The sequence below is a fragment of the Trichosurus vulpecula genome, chromosome 3, assembly GCF_011100635.1.
Source record: "Trichosurus vulpecula isolate mTriVul1 chromosome 3, mTriVul1.pri, whole genome shotgun sequence".
Lineage (NCBI taxonomy): Eukaryota > Metazoa > Chordata > Mammalia > Diprotodontia > Phalangeridae > Trichosurus > Trichosurus vulpecula.
The window spans coordinates 369,424,394-369,443,414 of record NC_050575.1 but is presented as its reverse complement, the minus strand read 5'-3'; positions in this window follow the sequence as shown (position 1 = coordinate 369,443,414).

Here is a 19,021-nt window from a genome sequence, read left to right as displayed (position 1 = left end):
AGTTGTGTCTGAATCTTTGTGACCCAGTAGATCATAACGAGCCAATGCTGTCCATGGGTTTTTTCTGTGTTTTTTTGGGGGGGCAACTGGCACTTAGTAGGTGCTTAATAAGTGTCCAATGAGTCAATGATTTTTTATTATTATTAAATCCCACCATGAAGAAAGGTTCTGAATAGTGGCCTGATGAGATTTTGTGTCTTTTGTTTAAGGACTAGATTAGTAGACCAGATAAGTGTGGAGAAGCTCATCACTGGAAAATTACCCACCAGCTTTGTTTACTTCATTGGACCCAGCAATTTATAAAACAGCTTTTTTTGGGAAGTGTGTGGAGTTTATAAAATGTGCTGGGGAAAGGAGTCCGCACAATGATGAAAGCACGGATCCTTGAAGGTTTGAAGTACTGGAGTATTGTGTTCTCATCAGTGGCTCATTATAATTCCACCAGGAATACTTGTTAGGGCCTGTCATTGGCCTACTGCTATGTGTACCAAACTGGTTTGGGATACCCATTCTCCATGCTTGGAGGCCCTTACCAGGCCCTTCATATCTTGAGATTCACTCCTTGATATCCAAGGTTCTGACCATGGTGAAGCACTGGGTTTCTAAAGGAGTACTCTACACCAAAGATTCAGGTATACTTTTAGGTGAGACCCCCTGTGGCTCCAACAATGTGCAGAATTCAGTTTAAAAGTATGTAATCAGCCAAGATGGTAGAGTACAGACAGCAATCCAGTTGAACTCTCCCAATATTACCCTCCCAAAACTTTAAAATAACTCTTCAACTAAAATTTTGGAGCAGCAGACCCAAGAAAAGGTCAGATTGAGACATGTTTCCAGCTTAAGACAACTTAGGTAGATGGAAAAGGTCTGACACACTGGGGTGGGAGCAGTCTAGAGTACTGTGGCAATACCAACGGTGAGCCTTAGAAGAAGCTGCAACAGTAGTAGCCTCATCAGCATCAGCATCGGCATCAGGAGCTTTTAACCCAGAGATGGAAGGAGGTTAGACAAAAGGATAGAAAGAAATTACAGGGGACCTTTTGCTGCCACTGAGTGTAGCTGGCATTGATTGGAAACTCTGGTCTCCACAAGCAATTCTGGGTCACGGTTCCAGGAAAGAGAAGAGCTCTTGTGTTCAGTCACAAGGGAACAGGGGACCTGGATACAGCTCCAGGGCTAAGAAGAGTCCTAACTCTTACAGATTCAGAAGAGCAGGAGAGCAGGAGACCTGGTCACAGGTCCAAGGCCAAAAGGAGCACTAGTGCTTGAAGCTGCAGAGGAGCAGGAGCCCGTCATGGGTGAAGACTAGAGCACAAACCAGGAAAGCAGTGACTGCTTTCCCAGATCACACCACCTTAGAAGCACGAAAAAGTTTTATATCCCTAGAACTAGCTCTGAAAACAGTAGCATGAAAAAGATTAAAGCATGGACAGTACCTCCCCACCCCCAGGTGAGTAGAGCCCAAAATAAACATAAAGTTCGAAGTAAAGAAATAGATTTTAAAAATGAGCAAACATTAAGAAGAAGAAGGAGGGGGAGGAGGAGGAAGAGGAGGAGGAAAGGAGGATGGGGAGGGGGAAAGGAGGAGGGGAAGAGGGAGGGGGAGGAAGGAGAAGGGGAAGGGGAGGAGGGAGGAAGAGGTAGGAGGATAGTGGGGAGGGGCAGGAGGAGGAGGGGGAGGAGGAGGAGGAGGAGAAAGTTTACCATAAAAAGCTACAACAGTGGCAGAGAAAACCAAGACACAAACTGGAAAACAGACAGCAATGTATAAACAGCTACAAGCAAAGACTCAATGATAAAATGTCTATTGGATACAACAAACCCAACAAAAATTACTAAAAGAGTTAAAGAAAGAGTTAAAACTAGTAGAGGAAAAATTGGACCTATATATACAAAAATAATTATAGCAGGTCTTTTTCTGGTGTCAAAGAACTGGAAATTGAGGGTATGCTCATCCATTGGGGAATGGCTGAACAAGCTGTGGCATATGATTGTGTTGGAGTCCTATTGTGCTATTTAAAAAAAAATTATGAGGGGAATGGTTTTAGAAAAAAAACATGGCAAGACCTTATATGACCTGATCTAAAGTGAAGTGAGAACTAGGAGATCAGTGTATAATAATAGTAATGTTGTAACGATGATCCACTATGAAAGACTTGGCTAATCTGATCAATACAATGATCCAAGCCAATTCCAAAGAACTCATACTGAAAAAGTGTTATCCGCCTCCAGAGAGAGAAGTGATGAACTCCAAGTGAGAACTGAAGTATAATTTCGCCACTTTATTTTTTCCCTTTTTCCCAATGTGGCTGATGTAGAAATATGTTTTGCATGATTTCACTTGTATAACTATGTCATTTTGCTTGTCTTCTCAGTGGGTAGGAGAGGGGTGGGAGGGAGAGAAGTAATTTGGAAGTTAAAATTTAAAAAGAAAAGAATGTTGAAAATAAACAATAATAAATTTAATTTTTTTAAAAAGTCCCTAGTAATTATTTCTGTTCACTTTGAGATATCATAAAGCTATAGTGCCCTTACTGTCTTGTGGTAAGGGAAACATAATCTTCTCACCAAGACTCTGATTTTCTGACATAATTTCATCTCCCCACATGCCTCTAAAGATGCTTTGGTGTCAGCTTTTGGAATGGAAGGTAGGTAGGGGAAGCTGATCTTTGATTCAGGGGTGGTTCATATATTTGAAGACAAAGAGAAAGGAAGATATAACACTAATAACCAACATTTATATGGCAGGTTAAGGTTTGCAAAGTATTTTTTATGTATTCTCTCTCATTTGATCCCCACAACAATGTTTTGGGGTAAATGTTATTATTAGGCCCATTTGACACATGAGAAAACTGAGGCTGACAGAGGTAATGACTTGCCCAGTATCATGTAGATAGTAAGTATTCACAGCAGGATTTGAACTAGGTTCAGGTCTCATATCCACTGAACTACCTAGCTGCCTATGAATGTACTAGGGAGAGTTGACATAGCCTGTACCATGCTGGTATCCCTGCCACTGAATTTCGGGTAGTGCTCAACTTTGGAACCTCTAAGCACTGACTTTGCTGAAGAAAGGGCTAGTCCATAGGTAAATAAATAGGCACTGGATCTAAGGGAATAAGTGTTCAGGACTGACCCCAAATAGCACAAAGAGAGATTTGTATTTGACAGCCTATTATGAGCTTAAAGATTAGACCTCATCTCTCTCTCTCTCTCTCGCTGTGTCTCATGCTATATCTGACAGCTGGGAAATTTATGACTAGATATTGAAAAGATCCCTTGATCCAGACTAGGGGTCAGGAACCTGAGGCTGTATGTGGTCTTCTAAGTTCTCAAGTATGGCCCTTTGACTGAATCCAAACTTCACAGAACAAATTCCCTAAATAAAAGGATTGGTTCTGTAAAACTTGGACTCAGTTAAAAGGTTGCACCCCAGGACCTAGAAGGCCACATATGGCCTTGAGGCTGCAGGTTCTGCATCCCTGATCTAGACCTTGGCTGAAGAGGTAATGGGTGGGGAGAACCTGTTAGGAGTAGAAATGTGCTTTTTTTTTCTTTTCATTCTTTGGAGGGATAAGGTGAGGGTATGGAAGTTGAAGATGGGATGAAAGTAGCATTTTGAATTCTACTATAATTAAGTTGTTTGCCTTGCATTTTATATGCTTTTATTATATGTAATTAAAATATTGTTTTATAGTAACTATGATAGTGGAAGTAACCAAAACTTCAGAAATAAATGGGGAAAAGAGGCCTAAGACCAAGTAAGGAAAAGTCTGAGATTGAGTACACAATCCAAATAAGAATCTCAAAGTTTAGTGGTGGGGGTTGAGTTTAGGTTCTGCTCTACATTCTCAGGGTTCTATTGATAACATTGAGCATTATATTTGTTACATTTTGAACCCAAATCAGCACATTTTGACAGAAGATTTATTTTCTTCTGGTTCCTTTCCCCCAAAGTGTGAAATTCCAATACTTGCGACAGTGGTTATGATTTTAGACTAGAATTTTCATGACCAAGGTCATCACTGAGGCAACTACCCAAAGGTAAAATATGTATAAGTACACAACTTTAGATATATAGAACACAGATTAGCAGGAGACTTTTCACAAGTAATCATCATTTTTTTCTGTCTTTTCTAACTCTCATTTTGGCGATATGCATAATAAAAATTTTAATGTTTACTCGACTAATTCTGTTACTATTTGCCAAAATATTAGAATTTCTGGTAAATTTGATGGTTTGTGGGGACAGCAGAGTAGAATATTCATTTAGTTACCATTTTCTAAACATTAGAATTTTTGGCTGAAGAAGAGAAAAACCAAAAAAAAAATGTTGGTAAGTGACACAGTGAGTGAAAGAGAAATAGAAAGAGATAAAGAGACAGAGAGAGACAGAGAGACAAGGAGACAAAAGAGACAGAAATAAAGATAGAGAGAGAAGAGTAAAAAAGCAATAAAGACAGAAAGATGAACAGAAACAGAGATAGAGGGATAGACAGAGACAGAGAATCAGTAATAAAGACAAATAGAAAAAGTGTTAGAATTACAGAATCATAGAATCACAGCATTACAAGGGACCTTCAGGGCCATCTTGTCCATACCTGAGCAAGAATTCCTTCAATGATATCCTCAATAAGTAGTCACCCAGCCTCCACTTGAAGGTCTCTAGGCAGTGGCAGGAGAGGGGGAGTCATTATATCCAGAGACAGTCCATTGCACTTAGAGATAGCTCTAATTTTTTAGAAAGATCCTGCCATTTCACCTAAATCTTCTCTACTACTTTTTCCACCATTTGATTATAGCTCCACTCTATAGGTCTAGAAAGAACCCATGACACACATGGCTCCTTAACCTCAACCACCATGTTTCATACCTTTCCTCCTTCTGATCTGCTCAATAATCTTATTTCTTTAATCAGATATGTCTCTTCATGCAGATCCCTGGAAGCGGGGGGAGTAAGCATATACACTTTCAGATAGCAGAGAAACAAGCAGGAAATGGTTAACCAGGTAGAATCCATTTCATTCATCCTCACCGATGTCACGTACAAAAAGCATCCCAAGCATTTCAAATTGCCATTACTCCTAGGTGCAGCTCAGGAACACTCATTCAAATTAAATATTCAATTGGGCAGTAAGGATACAACCAAATGATCTGTCACTAAACCTCTCTATCACCACCACAGTTGGCAAAGGCTGTGTCTTACATAAATATTTGATGATCAGGAGTCAATCATTGGCATTGCAGTAGTTATCCCAATTGGAATGGTCAGTCTCAACATCAATGATACCCTTCAGAGGAAATGGCATTACTTACTTAGCTCCCAGAGAATAATAACTGAATTAACGTAGCACTGACACTTGGCAAGCTAATACCTTCCAGCCTGGGCTCACTTGGCAATCAGAATAGTAAAGCACCACAGCATACACACACTTTTGGCTGCTGTTCAGCTGCCAGAGTATCAGAGAAAATTTGGCATTTAATGATATGCAAAGTGTTGTTGCTGTTTGATTGTAGTGTATACGACATAGGCTTTGGAGCATGACTTGAAGTAATTTAACAACTGGAATAACAGGCATTTGGGAAGGAACTAATTTCATAGGAAGGGAGATCACAGACAGTAGACTTGTTCACAAAAATGGTACCTTGTCATGTAATACAGACTTAGAGATCAAGCTATAAGAAAGTTGGTTGTAGGGAAATGGTCCTCCTCTTCAGGTTATATAGAGTCCCTCTATAATTGCAGCATCATTACTTTAGATAGTGTTAGCCCACTTTGGACAGCCATTGCACTGCTCATCCTCCAAAGAGTGGAAAAGGCTTTTTGATGTATCATAAGATCACAGACTTAGCTCTTAAATGAACCTTAAAAGTCATTTAGTGCAACCCCTTCATTTTATAGACGATGAAACTGCAACCTAGAGAGTTTCATTGACTTGCCCAAAATTGTAGAGATAATTTGGTGACAAAGTTAATATGTAGCCCAGCGACTCTAACTTCAGCTTGAATGCTCCCTTCAATGCTCTACGCTGGAAATAAATTTTAGTCAAGACTTCTCAAAGGTGATAGGAAAATGCTCTCTTACCTGTCCCTTTCTTTTCTTAGATGTGGGATGGTATATATGGATTGGAACTAGAGTCATGGACTTAGCTTGAATTCCCAGTTTGCTGCTTATTCCCTCTGGGATCTTGGAGATTTAACCCCTCTACTCTTCATTCATAAAATTTGAATTTCATAGAAGTTTGATAGATTATATTTGGAGTAAAAAAAAATACTAGATTGAGGTCTCAACTCTGCTTTTTACCAACAGGAGTCGCTCTTGGTTCTAGTGGACTACAGGGTCAGTATGAGTCAACAGAGTGACAAAGTAGCCGAAAGAGCAAGTATAAAATTGAGAAGCATAATGTCTAGAATGGGGTGGGGGTGGGGGCAGTGCTACTTCTTCATTTCACCAGAAGCTTTGCTTGGACTCCTCAAAAAAATCACGCTTTCTCCAGAATAAGCTCGTAACCAGAAATCTCCGTGTCATAGAGATTGTTTCAGCTTTGACACTCCATGCTGCCTGAACACCCTTCCCCTCCCTTCTGATTAGAGGCTTGTACTGGGGAGCAAAAATTCCTCCCAAAGTTGCCCTTTATAAGAGGCTCAGAATTTTCCAGCCAATTCATTTCCCACCAACTGCTCCACTTGGTTTCAACTTTACAAACATCAAGTCCTCTGGTATCTCCCACTCCTACCCTCCCCCCAGCTTCCTTTTATATGTTGGCTTCTAGCCTGGGGGCCAGGAATGTCTTTCTTCTTGTTATTTTTATCCTTAATGCCTGGCATTATTGTAGGTGCTTGATAAAGGTTTATTGACTATGACTATATTTTATCATCCTGTATTTTGTCCTAGTCAGATCACATCTTTATTGCTGTATTATTTCTGATAGTTACATTTTTAAGAAAGATATCGACAAGGTTTGGAAGAATATCTGCCTCTCAGAATTATTATGAGGATCAAATGAGATAATCATTGTAAAACACTTAAAACAGAGCCTGGTACATAGTAAACACTATATAAGTGTTAGCTACAGTTATTATTAAATGCTAACTACTATAGTTATCCAAGTACAAGTTGGATTGAATGAACACTGAGATCCCTTCTAACACTGAGACACAATGATTTACAGTTACATAATATATAGCAAACCTTCCTCTCAGCAACCTCATGAAGGAGGTACTATTGCCAACACCAGTCAGATTTCACAGATGAAGAGGCTAAGGAAGCTCAGAGGCCTTAAGGAACTTGTCCATGGTCATGTGGACAGGAAGTAACAGAGCCTGAACTCAGTCAATCCCAGGTTTTCTGACTCTTTCTTAGTCCATTAATTTTGTTACTAGACCACATAGACTCCTATGATCCACAATAGACTTTTACAAATATATGTGTACATCTGGAGGGTGGAGGAGAAAGATTAAAAAAAAATTACTAATGACTATAGTTGAAATTTGGCCATTCTCTTCTTAATTGAAAAGTCTAATATTTACTTTAGACCAGAGGTATGAAACGCTTTACCATAGAATCCCTAGTACAGAGAGAATCTGAATTAAATGTAACTGGGAAATACTTTACAAAATAAGTAAAAATCAAATAGAATGTAGATGGTGTTAATGTGTAATTTTCTAAGTCAATGTCCCTTCCAGGATCCTTTTATAGAATTTTGAGGCCAAATTTCTATTTGAATTTGATACCATTGATTTTTGTTTGACTACTACTTTTTGCTTGTGTTCTTGCTTCTGAAGATTTCCCTTCTAGTCCATCTTTCACATTGTTACCAAAATAATTTTTGCTATGTACAGTCATATCACTCCTCTGCTGGGAACAAAACTGCAATAATAATAAGACAAACAAAACACAAAAATATGTGTATTAAATATAGTTCAGAGAACCCAGTGTTCAAGATCTGGCACAAGCTAGTGCCGCCCTACCTTGTCAGCTTTATGTCATAATATCCTTTGGTACATAGTTGATGATCTAGCCAAAATTCCCCTGGATGGTCCCTTGTGTTCTCATGCATTTATTTAATTATTAATTTATGTATTAATTTATCAATTTATCTATCTATCTATCTATCTATCTATCTATTTATTTGTTTGTTTGTTTATTCATTCATCCATTCATTCATCCATTCATTTATTATTTTGTTTGTTTATTTATTTATTTATTTATTTGTTTATTTATGCTGCTGCTTCTGCCTGGAAGGTCACCCTTCCATCTTCTCTGCTTCCCCCATCATTTTAAAACTAGTTCAAGTGTCATCTCCTCCTCAAAGGCTTCTTTGATTTCCCCCCAAAACACATAATCTGTTATAATGCTTTTGTTTCTGTTGGTATCATAGCTAGATTATAAACTCCATGAGGGCAGGGGGATTGATTTAGTCAATAATTAATGCCTAGTATAGAAGTGGCTACACCCTAGATGCTTAATAAATATTTGTTACAAGGTTATTTATAAGAATGAGTTTGTTTTAGAGGGAAAATGCAAAGCAGATGCAAATCCAAGAATTAACAAACCCCCTGCTAGATGATTTGGTTCAGTGTAATCCCATTTGCAGGTGTTATCTCAATGTTTTTCCACAAATGCCAGGGAACAATGTGTTCTGGCATTACTAGGCAAAACAGAGTCCAGGGGGCATTTCTCACATTCTCTCAGTCTTCCCAATCTGATTGTAAGCCACTTGAGGACAGGGCCAAACCAAAAGACTAATTTGTTGATGAATATGGATTCTTCACACCACCTAATATACTGCTGAGCACATAGCCCAGGGTAAATAAAATACTGTTGACTCTATCAGGCAATAATTCTGAGGGCAATGTATCTGGCTATAGGTGAAGTACACAACAGAATTATCATCTATAAGTTTAACAATTAATTCTATATTATGTACCCTTATCCAGATTCATGACAAGGTCCTTACATGCTAAGCAATTTGATTCAACCAATGCTCATTACACATCTATTTTCAATATGCAAAGAGCTACTACTAAGTACAAACCATTGGGGATACAAAGACAAAAAATAGACAATGCCCGCTCTCAGGGAGATTGCATTCCCTTAGGAGAAGTAAAATACAAACATTTAATTAAATACAACATAATTTGAAGGAGGAGAAGACTATAAGAGAGAAAACAGAAAACAAACAAACAAACAAACAAACAAAATCTTTGACCTAAAGACAGCATCAGAACTGAATCTTGAAGGAAGCTAAAGATTCTAAAAGGGAGAGGGGAGGACAGGCTGCATTCCAGTTATGGGGGACAATTTGTGTAAAGGTAAAGAGGTGGGAGGTGAATGTTGTCAGACAACAGCAAAGAGACTAATTTCGTAAAAAAAAAAAAATAGTATTGTGTGAAGGGAAATAATGTACAATAATTCTGGAAAGGTAGGCTGGGGCCAGATCACAAAGTTATTTAAATGACAACTTAAGAAGATTCTATTCCATTCTTGAGGAAAGAGGGAGACAACAAAGAATTTGAGCTGGGGTGGGACTAGGTCAGACCTGTCCTTTAGAAAAAATGTTTCATCAGCCATGTGGAGGATGGATTGGAGAAATGAGAGGATTGGGGGGATGGGGTGGACAGAGATTGGAAGGAGGTGACCAATTGAGAGGATTTAATGATTATCCTGGTAATAAAAGATTAGGGTCTGAATTAGGAAGGTGCACATGTATATGAAAAGAAAAAAGCAGATGTAATATTTGAAAATGTGGGTTGTTCTGAAAGTCTTTATTGCCATTTTAAATGCCTAAAAGCTTAAAACTACACCAAGACCTTTGGGACATGCAATATTCCCCCCTCCCCTCCTCTTTAGCATCCTTATGTCTTTACAATCTTCCCTTCATGCCCACCCCTAGTGGCTTTAAGCCTGAGCTTTGCCTAAAGACTTAGATACTTAAAAGTCATGGGATGAAGAATATTTTGGCATTGAAAATGTATATATTTGTATAAAAGCAAAACTGGGGAGAGGTAGGGCAAGTGGGTAAAGTAACTCTCCTTTACTATCCTCAATTCCCCTCCAAACAACTTTAAGTAACATCACAAAATGAATTCTAGAGTGGAAAAACCAACAAAAGGGTGACATAAAACAATTATCTAGCCCAAAACAACTTACGAGGTCATCAGGATAGGTCTACCTCACTGGGGTGAGAGTGGGACACAGTCCAGTACAGGCCCTGTCAGCACAGGCCACATTTCAGCAAGCCAGCAGCAGGCCTTGGGTGTGAATGAATCAGCTGTGGCTTCTGGAGCTCTCAGAAAACAAATGGTAAGGGGATTGGACAACTGGTCAGAAGGAGATTACAGGGAACTGGGTGTAGAACTCTTTTGCGTTTTCCATATTCAGTTCTGGGTCACTGTCCCAGGGCAAGGAAGAGGACTAGAACATTGGGGCATGTGGCTGCAGGGGTACAGGGGCTCCAGTCAAAATTCCAGGGAAGAAAAGAGTGCTTATGGTCACTCACAGACCACAGCACAGGTCAGAAGAGCAGTGACCACACCTCTCCTTAGATCATATCACCTTGGAACAACTGAAGACTTACAAACACCCAAAACTAGCTCTGAAAACAGCAGCACACACAAAAAACCCTGAAGCTTGGGTCAGTGCCTCCCCCTACTCCATGAACAGAGCCCAAATTTAACCTCAAGTTAAAAGTCAAGGAATAGGCTGGAAACTGAAAAAACAACAACACAATAATATAATCATAGAATGTTACTATGGTGACAGGGAAGATCAAAACACAAACTCAAAAGAAGAAAACAAAGTCAAAACAGCTGTATACAAAACTTCAAAAAAATGTGAATTCATCTCACCTCCCTCCCACCCAAAATAACAACATTGCTAGAAGAGCTCAAAATCAAATAAGAGAGGTAAAGGAAAAATTAGCAAAATAAGTAAGAGTGATGTAGAAAAATAATGAAAAGAGACTCAAGAGCCTGGTAAAAAAGGCACAACAATATACTGAAAAAAAATAATACCTTAAAAGCAGACTAGGCTAATGCCAAAAGAGGCACAAAAATCCTCTGAATAGAGGAACGTCTTAGACAGTGGAGTTAACCAAAAGGAAAAGGAGGTACAAAAGCTTGCTGAAGAGAACTCAGTAAAAATTAGAATTTGGCAAGTGGAAGCTAATGACTCTATAAGACATCAAGAAACAATTAAACAAAATCAAAAGAATGAAAAAGGGGGTGGGGCCAATATGGCAGAGTGAAAACAGGGACTCCCTTGAGCTGTCCCCCAAATCTCTCCAAACATCTGTAAGAAATGACTCTAAACAAACTCTAGGGCTTCAGCATCCATGAAATAACAAAGTGCAACAAGACTCTATCCCAAGATGGCCTGGATGGTCTCTTTGAAGGGTGTATTGTACTGTGCTAGGAGCAAAGCACAATCTAGAATTGGCCATGCCAGGACAGACCAGGCCAGAGCAGGCCTCAGGGCCCTGAATCACTGAGCTGTGAAAAAGATCCCAAAGAGAAAACTCTTAGGAATATTGTAGCCATTTCCAGAGTTTCCAAGTCATGGAAAAAATATTGCATGCAGCCAGAAAGAAACAATTCAAGTATTGTGAAAACACAATCAGGGTAACACAAGATGTAGCAGCTTCTACACTATGGGATCTAAGGGCTTGGGATATGATATTCCAGAGGTCAAGGGAGCTGGGATTAAAACAAAGAATCACCTACCCAGCAAAACTGAGTATAATACTTCAGGGCAAAATATGGATTTTCAGTGAAATGGAGGACTTTCAAAATTCTTGATGAAAAGACCAGAGCTGAATAGAAAATTTGACTTTCAAATACAATAATCATGGGAAGCATGAAAAGGTAAACAGGAAAGAAAAATCCTAAGGGACTAACTAAAGTTGAACTATTTACATTCCTACATGGAAAGATGATATTTGTAACTCATCAGACCTTTCTTAGTATTAGGGTAGTCGAAGGGAATATTCACGTAAATACATACATACATACACACACATATGCATATGCATATGCTTATATATACATATACATACACATATACATACACATGTGTGTGTGTGTGTGTGTGTGTATATGCATATATATATATATATATATACACACACAAACACAGAGGGCACAGGGTGAGTTGAATATGAAGGGATGATATCTAAAAAAATAAAATTAAGGGGTGAGAGAGCAATATGTTGGGAGAAGGAGAAAGGGAGAGACAGATGGGGTAAATTATCTCACAAAAAAGTGGCCAGAAAAAGCTATTATAATGGAAGGGAAGAGGGGGTAAGTGAAAGGGAACAAGTAAATCTTACTCTCATCAGATTTGGCTTAAGGAGGGAATAACATACACATTAAATTGGGTACCTTACTCTACAGGAAAATAAGGGGGAAGAGGATAAGGTGAGGGCGATGATAGAAGTGAGAGAAGATTGGGGAAGGGGGTAGTCAATAGCAAAAACTTTTGAAAAGGGACAGGGTGAAAGGAGAAAACCGAATAAAGGGGCACAGGATGGGATGGGGGGAAATGTATTTAGTCTTTTACAACATGACTATTATGGAAGTGTTTGGCATAATGATACATGTATAGGTTATATATATATACATATATATATATATATATATATATATATATATATATGTATGTATGTACAACCTATATTGAATTGCTTGCCTTCTCAAGGAGGGTGGGTGGTGAGGGAAGAAGGGAGAGAATTTGGAACTGAAAGTTCTAAAAGCAAATGTTTAAAAATTGTTTTTACACGCAACTGGGAAATAAGATACACAGGCAATGGGGTATAGAAATCTATCTGGCCCTACAAGAAAGTAAGGGGGAAGGGGATGGGGGTGGAAATAGGGTGTTAGAAGGGAGAGCAGACTGGGGAAAGGGGTAATCAGAATATATGCAATCCTGTGGGGGGGGGGAGGATAGAGATGGGAAAAATTTTGTAACTCAATATCTTGTGGAAACGAATGTTGAAAAGTAAAATAAATGTCAAAAAGGGGAAAAAACATTAAAAAATAATGAAAAAAAAAACAGAAGAAAATATGAAATATCTCTTTTGAAAAATAGATCCAGAAGAGATCATTTTAATTTTATTGAACTACCTAAAAGCCATGATTTTAAAAAGATCCCAGACATTGTCTTTCAAAATGCTATCAAGCAAAATTACTTTGATATCCTAGAACCAGAGGGTAAAATAGAAATGGAAAAAATCCATGAATCACCTCCTGAAAGAAATTCCAAAACGAAAACTCCCAGGAATATTATAACCAAATTCCAGAGCTCCCAGGTCAGGGAGAACGTATTGAAAACTGTCAGAAAGAAATAATTCAAATATATTGGAACTGCATCAACATAACACAAGATTTATCAGCGTCTACATTAAAAGATCAGAAGGCTTGGAATGTGATATTCTGGAGGATAAAGGAGTTACTATTACAACCAAAAATCACCTACTCAGCAAAACTGAGTATAATCATCAGGAAGAAATGAACATTTAACGAAATACAGGACTTTCAAATCCTTTTGATGAAAGGATCAGAGGTTGAATAGAAAATTTGACTTTCAGAAACAAGACTCAAGAGAAGCATAAAGACGTAAACAGGAAAAAGAAATCATTAAGGGATTCAAATAATGTTAAACTGTTAATATTCCTATGGGGAAAGATGATACTTGTAACACCTAAGAACTTTATCATTATTAGGGAAGTTAGAAGCAGTGTACATAGACAGAAGGCAAGGGTAGGAATTAACTATGATGGAATGATATTGAAAAAACATAAGATTATGGGTGAGAAAGAATGATGACTGATGATATGATATCTAAAAAATAAATTAAGGCATGAGAAAGAGTTATGCACTAGGAGAAGGGGAAAAGGAGAAATAGAATGGGGTAAATTATCTCATATAAAAGAGGCACAAAAAGCTTTTACTGTGGAAGGGAAGATGGGGGGTAATGGCAAGCATCACTCCAACCTTACTATCCTTGAAATTGACTCAAAGAAGGAAAAACATATGCACTCAGTTGGGTATAGAAATCTATCTTACCCTATGGGGAGTAGGCCATCCTCCAGTTGTCCTGATCTATATCTTGCCCTGGACCCAGTTGGCTCCAGAGGAGAAAGTGAAGCTGATAACCTTAAACAGCCCTCCCTCACTTAAATCCAATTCACTTGCAAGCCATGGCATTGTCTTCCTGATGTTGTGGTTTTCTTTGAGAATGAAGGACAAACAAGAACAAATCTATAGAGAAGTAGGGGAAGAGGATAAGAGGAGTGAGGGGCTGATAGATGGGAGGGTAGATTTGGGGAGCCAGTTGTCAAGCAAAACATTTTTGAGGAGGCTTAGAGTGAAAGGAGAAAGGATTAACAGAAGAAAAATAGGATGGGGGGAAATGCGCAGTAATTATGACTGTGGAAAATATTTTTACAGTAAGCTTCTTTGATAAAGGCTTCATTTCTCAAATACATAGAGAACTGAGTCAAATTTATGAGAATAGAAGTCATCCCCCAATTGGCAAATGGTCAAAGGATATGAACAGGTAGTTTTCAGATGAAGAAATCAAAGCTATATATAGTTATATGAAAAAAATGCTCTAAATCACTATTGATTAGAGAATATAAATTAAAAGAACTCTGAGGTACCACCTCACACCTATCAGATTGGCTAACTTGACAAAAAAGGAAAATGATAAATATTGGAGGGGATTTGGGAAAATTGGGACACTGATGTAACTGTTAGTGAAGTTGTGAACTGAATCAACCATTCTGTAGAACAATTTGGAACTATGCCAAAAGGGCTATAAAACCGTGCATACCCTTTGACCCAGCAAGACCACTGCTAGATCTGTATCCCAAAGAGATTTTTTTAAAAAAAAGGAAAAGGACATACATGTACAAAAATACTTAAATGACTTTTTTGTGGTGGCAAAGAATTAGACATTGAATAAATGCCCATCAAGTGGAAGATAGTTGAAGAAGTTGTCATGTGTGATTGTGATGGAGCACTATTGCGCTATAAGAAATGATGAGCAGGATGCTTTTAGAATAACTTGGAAAGACTTAAATGAACTGATAAAAAGTGAAGGGAACAGAACCAAGAGAAGAGTGTACACAGTAACAGTGATATTGCACAATGATCAGCTGTGAATGGCTTAGCTATGTTCAGCAATACAATGATTCAAGATAATTCTATCAAACATGATAAAAAATGTTGTCTACCTCCACAAAAAAGAATGGATGAAGTCTGAATGCAGATGAAAGCAAACTTTTTCTTTACTTTCTTTTTGTGGTTTGTGTTTTCTTTCACAACATGACTAATACAGTGATTTGTTTTGTATAACCTATATCAAGTGCTTTTCAAGGGCGGGGGGAGGGGAAGAATGGAGGAATAGAATTTAGAATTCAAAATTTTAAAAAATGAATGTTAAAAATTGCTTTTCCATGTAATTGGGAAAAAAAATATTTCAAAAAGAAAAACTTTCAGATCTCTTTTTCTGTTGCTGTTCCTTCCTAAGTGGCTATCTATCTTGTTAGATAGGCGGTGCAGTAGATAGAGCACTGGATTGGTAGTCAGCATGTTCTGAGTTCAAATCCATCCTCAAACAATTACTAGCCATGTGACTTTGGACAGTCACTTAACCTATTTACCTTGGTTTCCTTAACTATAAAATGAGAGTTATAATAACACCCTCTCTCACAGTGTTAGTGTAAAGATCAAATAAGATAATATTTATAAAGCACTTAGCACTATGCCTGCCACATAGTAGGTGCTTAATAAATGCTTACTGCCTTCTCTTCTCCCCTTTCTCCCATTCCATAAGTCTCTGCATTTATGTGTTCTGACTATTTATTTAAACATTTGCTTATTACACAGAATTTTGGTATTATAATGATTATACTCCAGGAAGAAAAATGAGGGAGGGCAGGGTCCCTATCTTAAATTCAAGAAAGCACATTCCCCAACTAAACTTCATAAAACCCTGATTTTCTACCACCATCTGGTGGCAGCATACCTAAATTGTAGAAGTAGGCTTCACAAGGTCACAACTCCATGGTTGTTGAGAATGCTGAAATTGTAAATCCACAATACAGAGATAGGAGTATTGGAACATTCACTTTGATTCTGCCACAGAAGCAAGAAATCAAGTGTGAGGAGCTCCAAAGACAGTGAAAGTTGCACTGAATATGGAAAGAGGTGCTTGGGGTGGGGAAGGAGAGGTTGAGGAAGTTAATTACTAAAGAAAAACCAGGAGACTAGGGGAGGGAGTAAAGACAAAAAGGGCACAGGACTAAAAGAAAGAATTTGTCTAATGCTTCCATTAATTCAATTCAGCAGACTTTTATTAAGCAAGTAAGATGTGTAATGCATTGTTTTAGGACCTGAGAATTCAAATACCACAATAAAATAGTCCATGTCCTTTAGGATCTATTAAAAGAATGAGGTGAAGAGAAAGAAGGAGCAATAAAAGTTGACAAAGGAGTCATTTGAGATAGGAGGACAAGGTTTACAAGGTTTGATAATTTTGCAAAAATCATGACTGCTAATGAGGTCCAGAAGAACAGGGTGCTGGTGATATCATAACCTGGGCACACACAGACAGAGAAACAACTTGGTTTCCCTATCAGCTCCAGGTCTTATCGACATTTGCATGACTTCAGCTCCCTTAAGATTGTGTGTATGTGGTAATAGACAGTGTTCAGAAGAATGAAGAACTGTGAGAGAGACAACAGCAGTGGCCGTCAAGAGCCTAGGAGTGCTGGCATGGTTCTGAGAGTCCACAGAGTAGGAGAGGTGGCTCCTAAATAATGGAAGCTAAACCAGAGCAGCTTGGTACCGGCAGATGTGGTATTTAAGGAAAGATGCTTCCATTTAAGGAGACACCTACCTAAGTCTGGTGAGAGAGGGGGGAAAGAGAGATATAGAGATGGGGGGTGGCGGGTGGGAAGAGACAGAGAGAGAGAGAGAGACAGAGACAGAGAGACAGAGAGAAAAGACAGAGACAGAGAGAGACAGAGATAGAAAGAGACAGAGAGAGACAGACAGAGAAGGAAAAGACACAGAGAGAGACAGACAGAGAGACAGACAAAGACAGAGAGACAGAGAGAAAAAAGAGAGAGAGGAGAGAGAAAAGAGAAGAGAGAGACAGAGACAGAGACAGAGAGACACAGACAGAGACAGAGAGAAAGAGCCAGAGCAAGAACCAGAACCAGAGGGACAGACAGAAAGATAGAAAGGCAGGTTGATAAGTAGGTAGAGGTACAGAGAGAGATAGGGACCGCAAGACACTGAAAGTGATCCAGAGATAGAGAGCCAGAAGCAGAGATGGAAAGGGGAAAGAGAGAGAGAGAAAGAGAGGGGGGGGAGGGAAGAGACAGAGACAGAGAGACAGAGAGAGACAAAGAGAAAGAGAAAGGCAGAGAGAGGCAGAGAGAGACAGAAATAGACAGAGACAGAAAGATATAGAGACAGACAGAGACAGAGAGACAGAGACAGAGACAGAGAGACAGACAGAAAGATAGAAAAACAGGTTGATAAATAGGCGGAGGTACAGAGAGAGATAGGCATTAGAAGAGACTGAAAGTGATCCAGAGAGAGCCAGAAACAGAGATGGAAAGGGAAAAGACAGACAGAGAAAGGGAGAGAGACAGAGAGAGAGAGAGAGAGAGAGACAGAGAGAGACAGAGAGAGACAGAGACAGAGACAGAGACAGAGACAGAGAGACAGAGACCTACAGAGACAGAGAGACAGAGACAGGGACAGAGAGAGAAAAGATAGAGAGAGACACAGGAGAGACGGATAGAGACAGAGACAGACAGAGACGGAGACAGAGAGAAAAAAAGAAAGAGAAGAGAGAAGAGAGAGAAAGAAGAAAGAGACAGAGAGAGGAGAGATAGAGAGAAAAGAGAAGAGAGACAGGGAGAAGAGGGACAGAGAGAGAAAGAGAGACAGAGAGAGACATCGAGAGACACAGAGGCAGACAGAGACAGACAGAGACAGAGACAGAGAGACAGACCTAGACAGAAAGAAATAGAGACAGAGACACAGAGAGAGATTCAGAGAGTCTGACAGAGACACAGAGAGATAGAAATACAGAGACAGAGATAAAGACAGTCAGAAAGATAGAAAGGCAAGGTGATAAATAGGCAGAGGTACAGAGAGAGATAGGGACTGCAAGAGACTGAAAGCAATCCAGAGATAGAGACCCCAAAGCAGAGATGGGAAGGAGAGAGAGAGAGAGAGAGAGAGAGAGAGAGAGGCGGAGACAGAGAGAGAGACAGAGAGACAGCGAGAGACAGAGAGAAAAAATAGAAGAAACAGAGACAGAGGGAGAAAAGAGAGAGAGGAAAGACAGACAGAAAGAAAAGAGAGAGGCAGAGACCGAGAGACAAAGAGACAGAAACAGACAGACACAGAAAGAGATAGAGACAGAGACAGAGAGACAGACAGTGACAGACAGAAAGTTAGAAAGGCAGGCTGAAAAATAGGCAGAAGTACACAGACAGATTGGGATTGGAGGAGACTTAAAGTGATCCAGAGAGAGCCAGAAGCAGAGATGGAAAGGGAAAAGACAGACAGAGAAAGAGAGGGACAGAGACAGAGACAGACAGAGACAGAAACAGAGAGACAGACATAGAAAGAAATAGAGACAGAGACACAGAGAGAGATTCAGAGAGTCTGACAGAGACGCAGAGAGATAGAGATACAGAGACAGAGATAGAGACAGTCAGAAAGGTAGAAAGGCAAGGTGAGAAATAGGCAGAGGCACAGAGAGAGCTAGGGACTGCAAGAGACTGAAAGTGATCCAGAGATAGGGAGACCCCTGAAGCAGAGATGGGAAGGAGAGAGAGAGAGAGAGAGAGAGAGAGAGAGAGAGAGAGAGAGAGAGAGAGAGAGAGAGAGAGAGAGAGAGAGAGAGAGAGAGAGAAGAGAGAGAGAGAGACACACAGAGAGGCAGAGAGAAAAAAGAGAGAGAAGAAACAGAGATAGAAAAGAGAGATAGAGA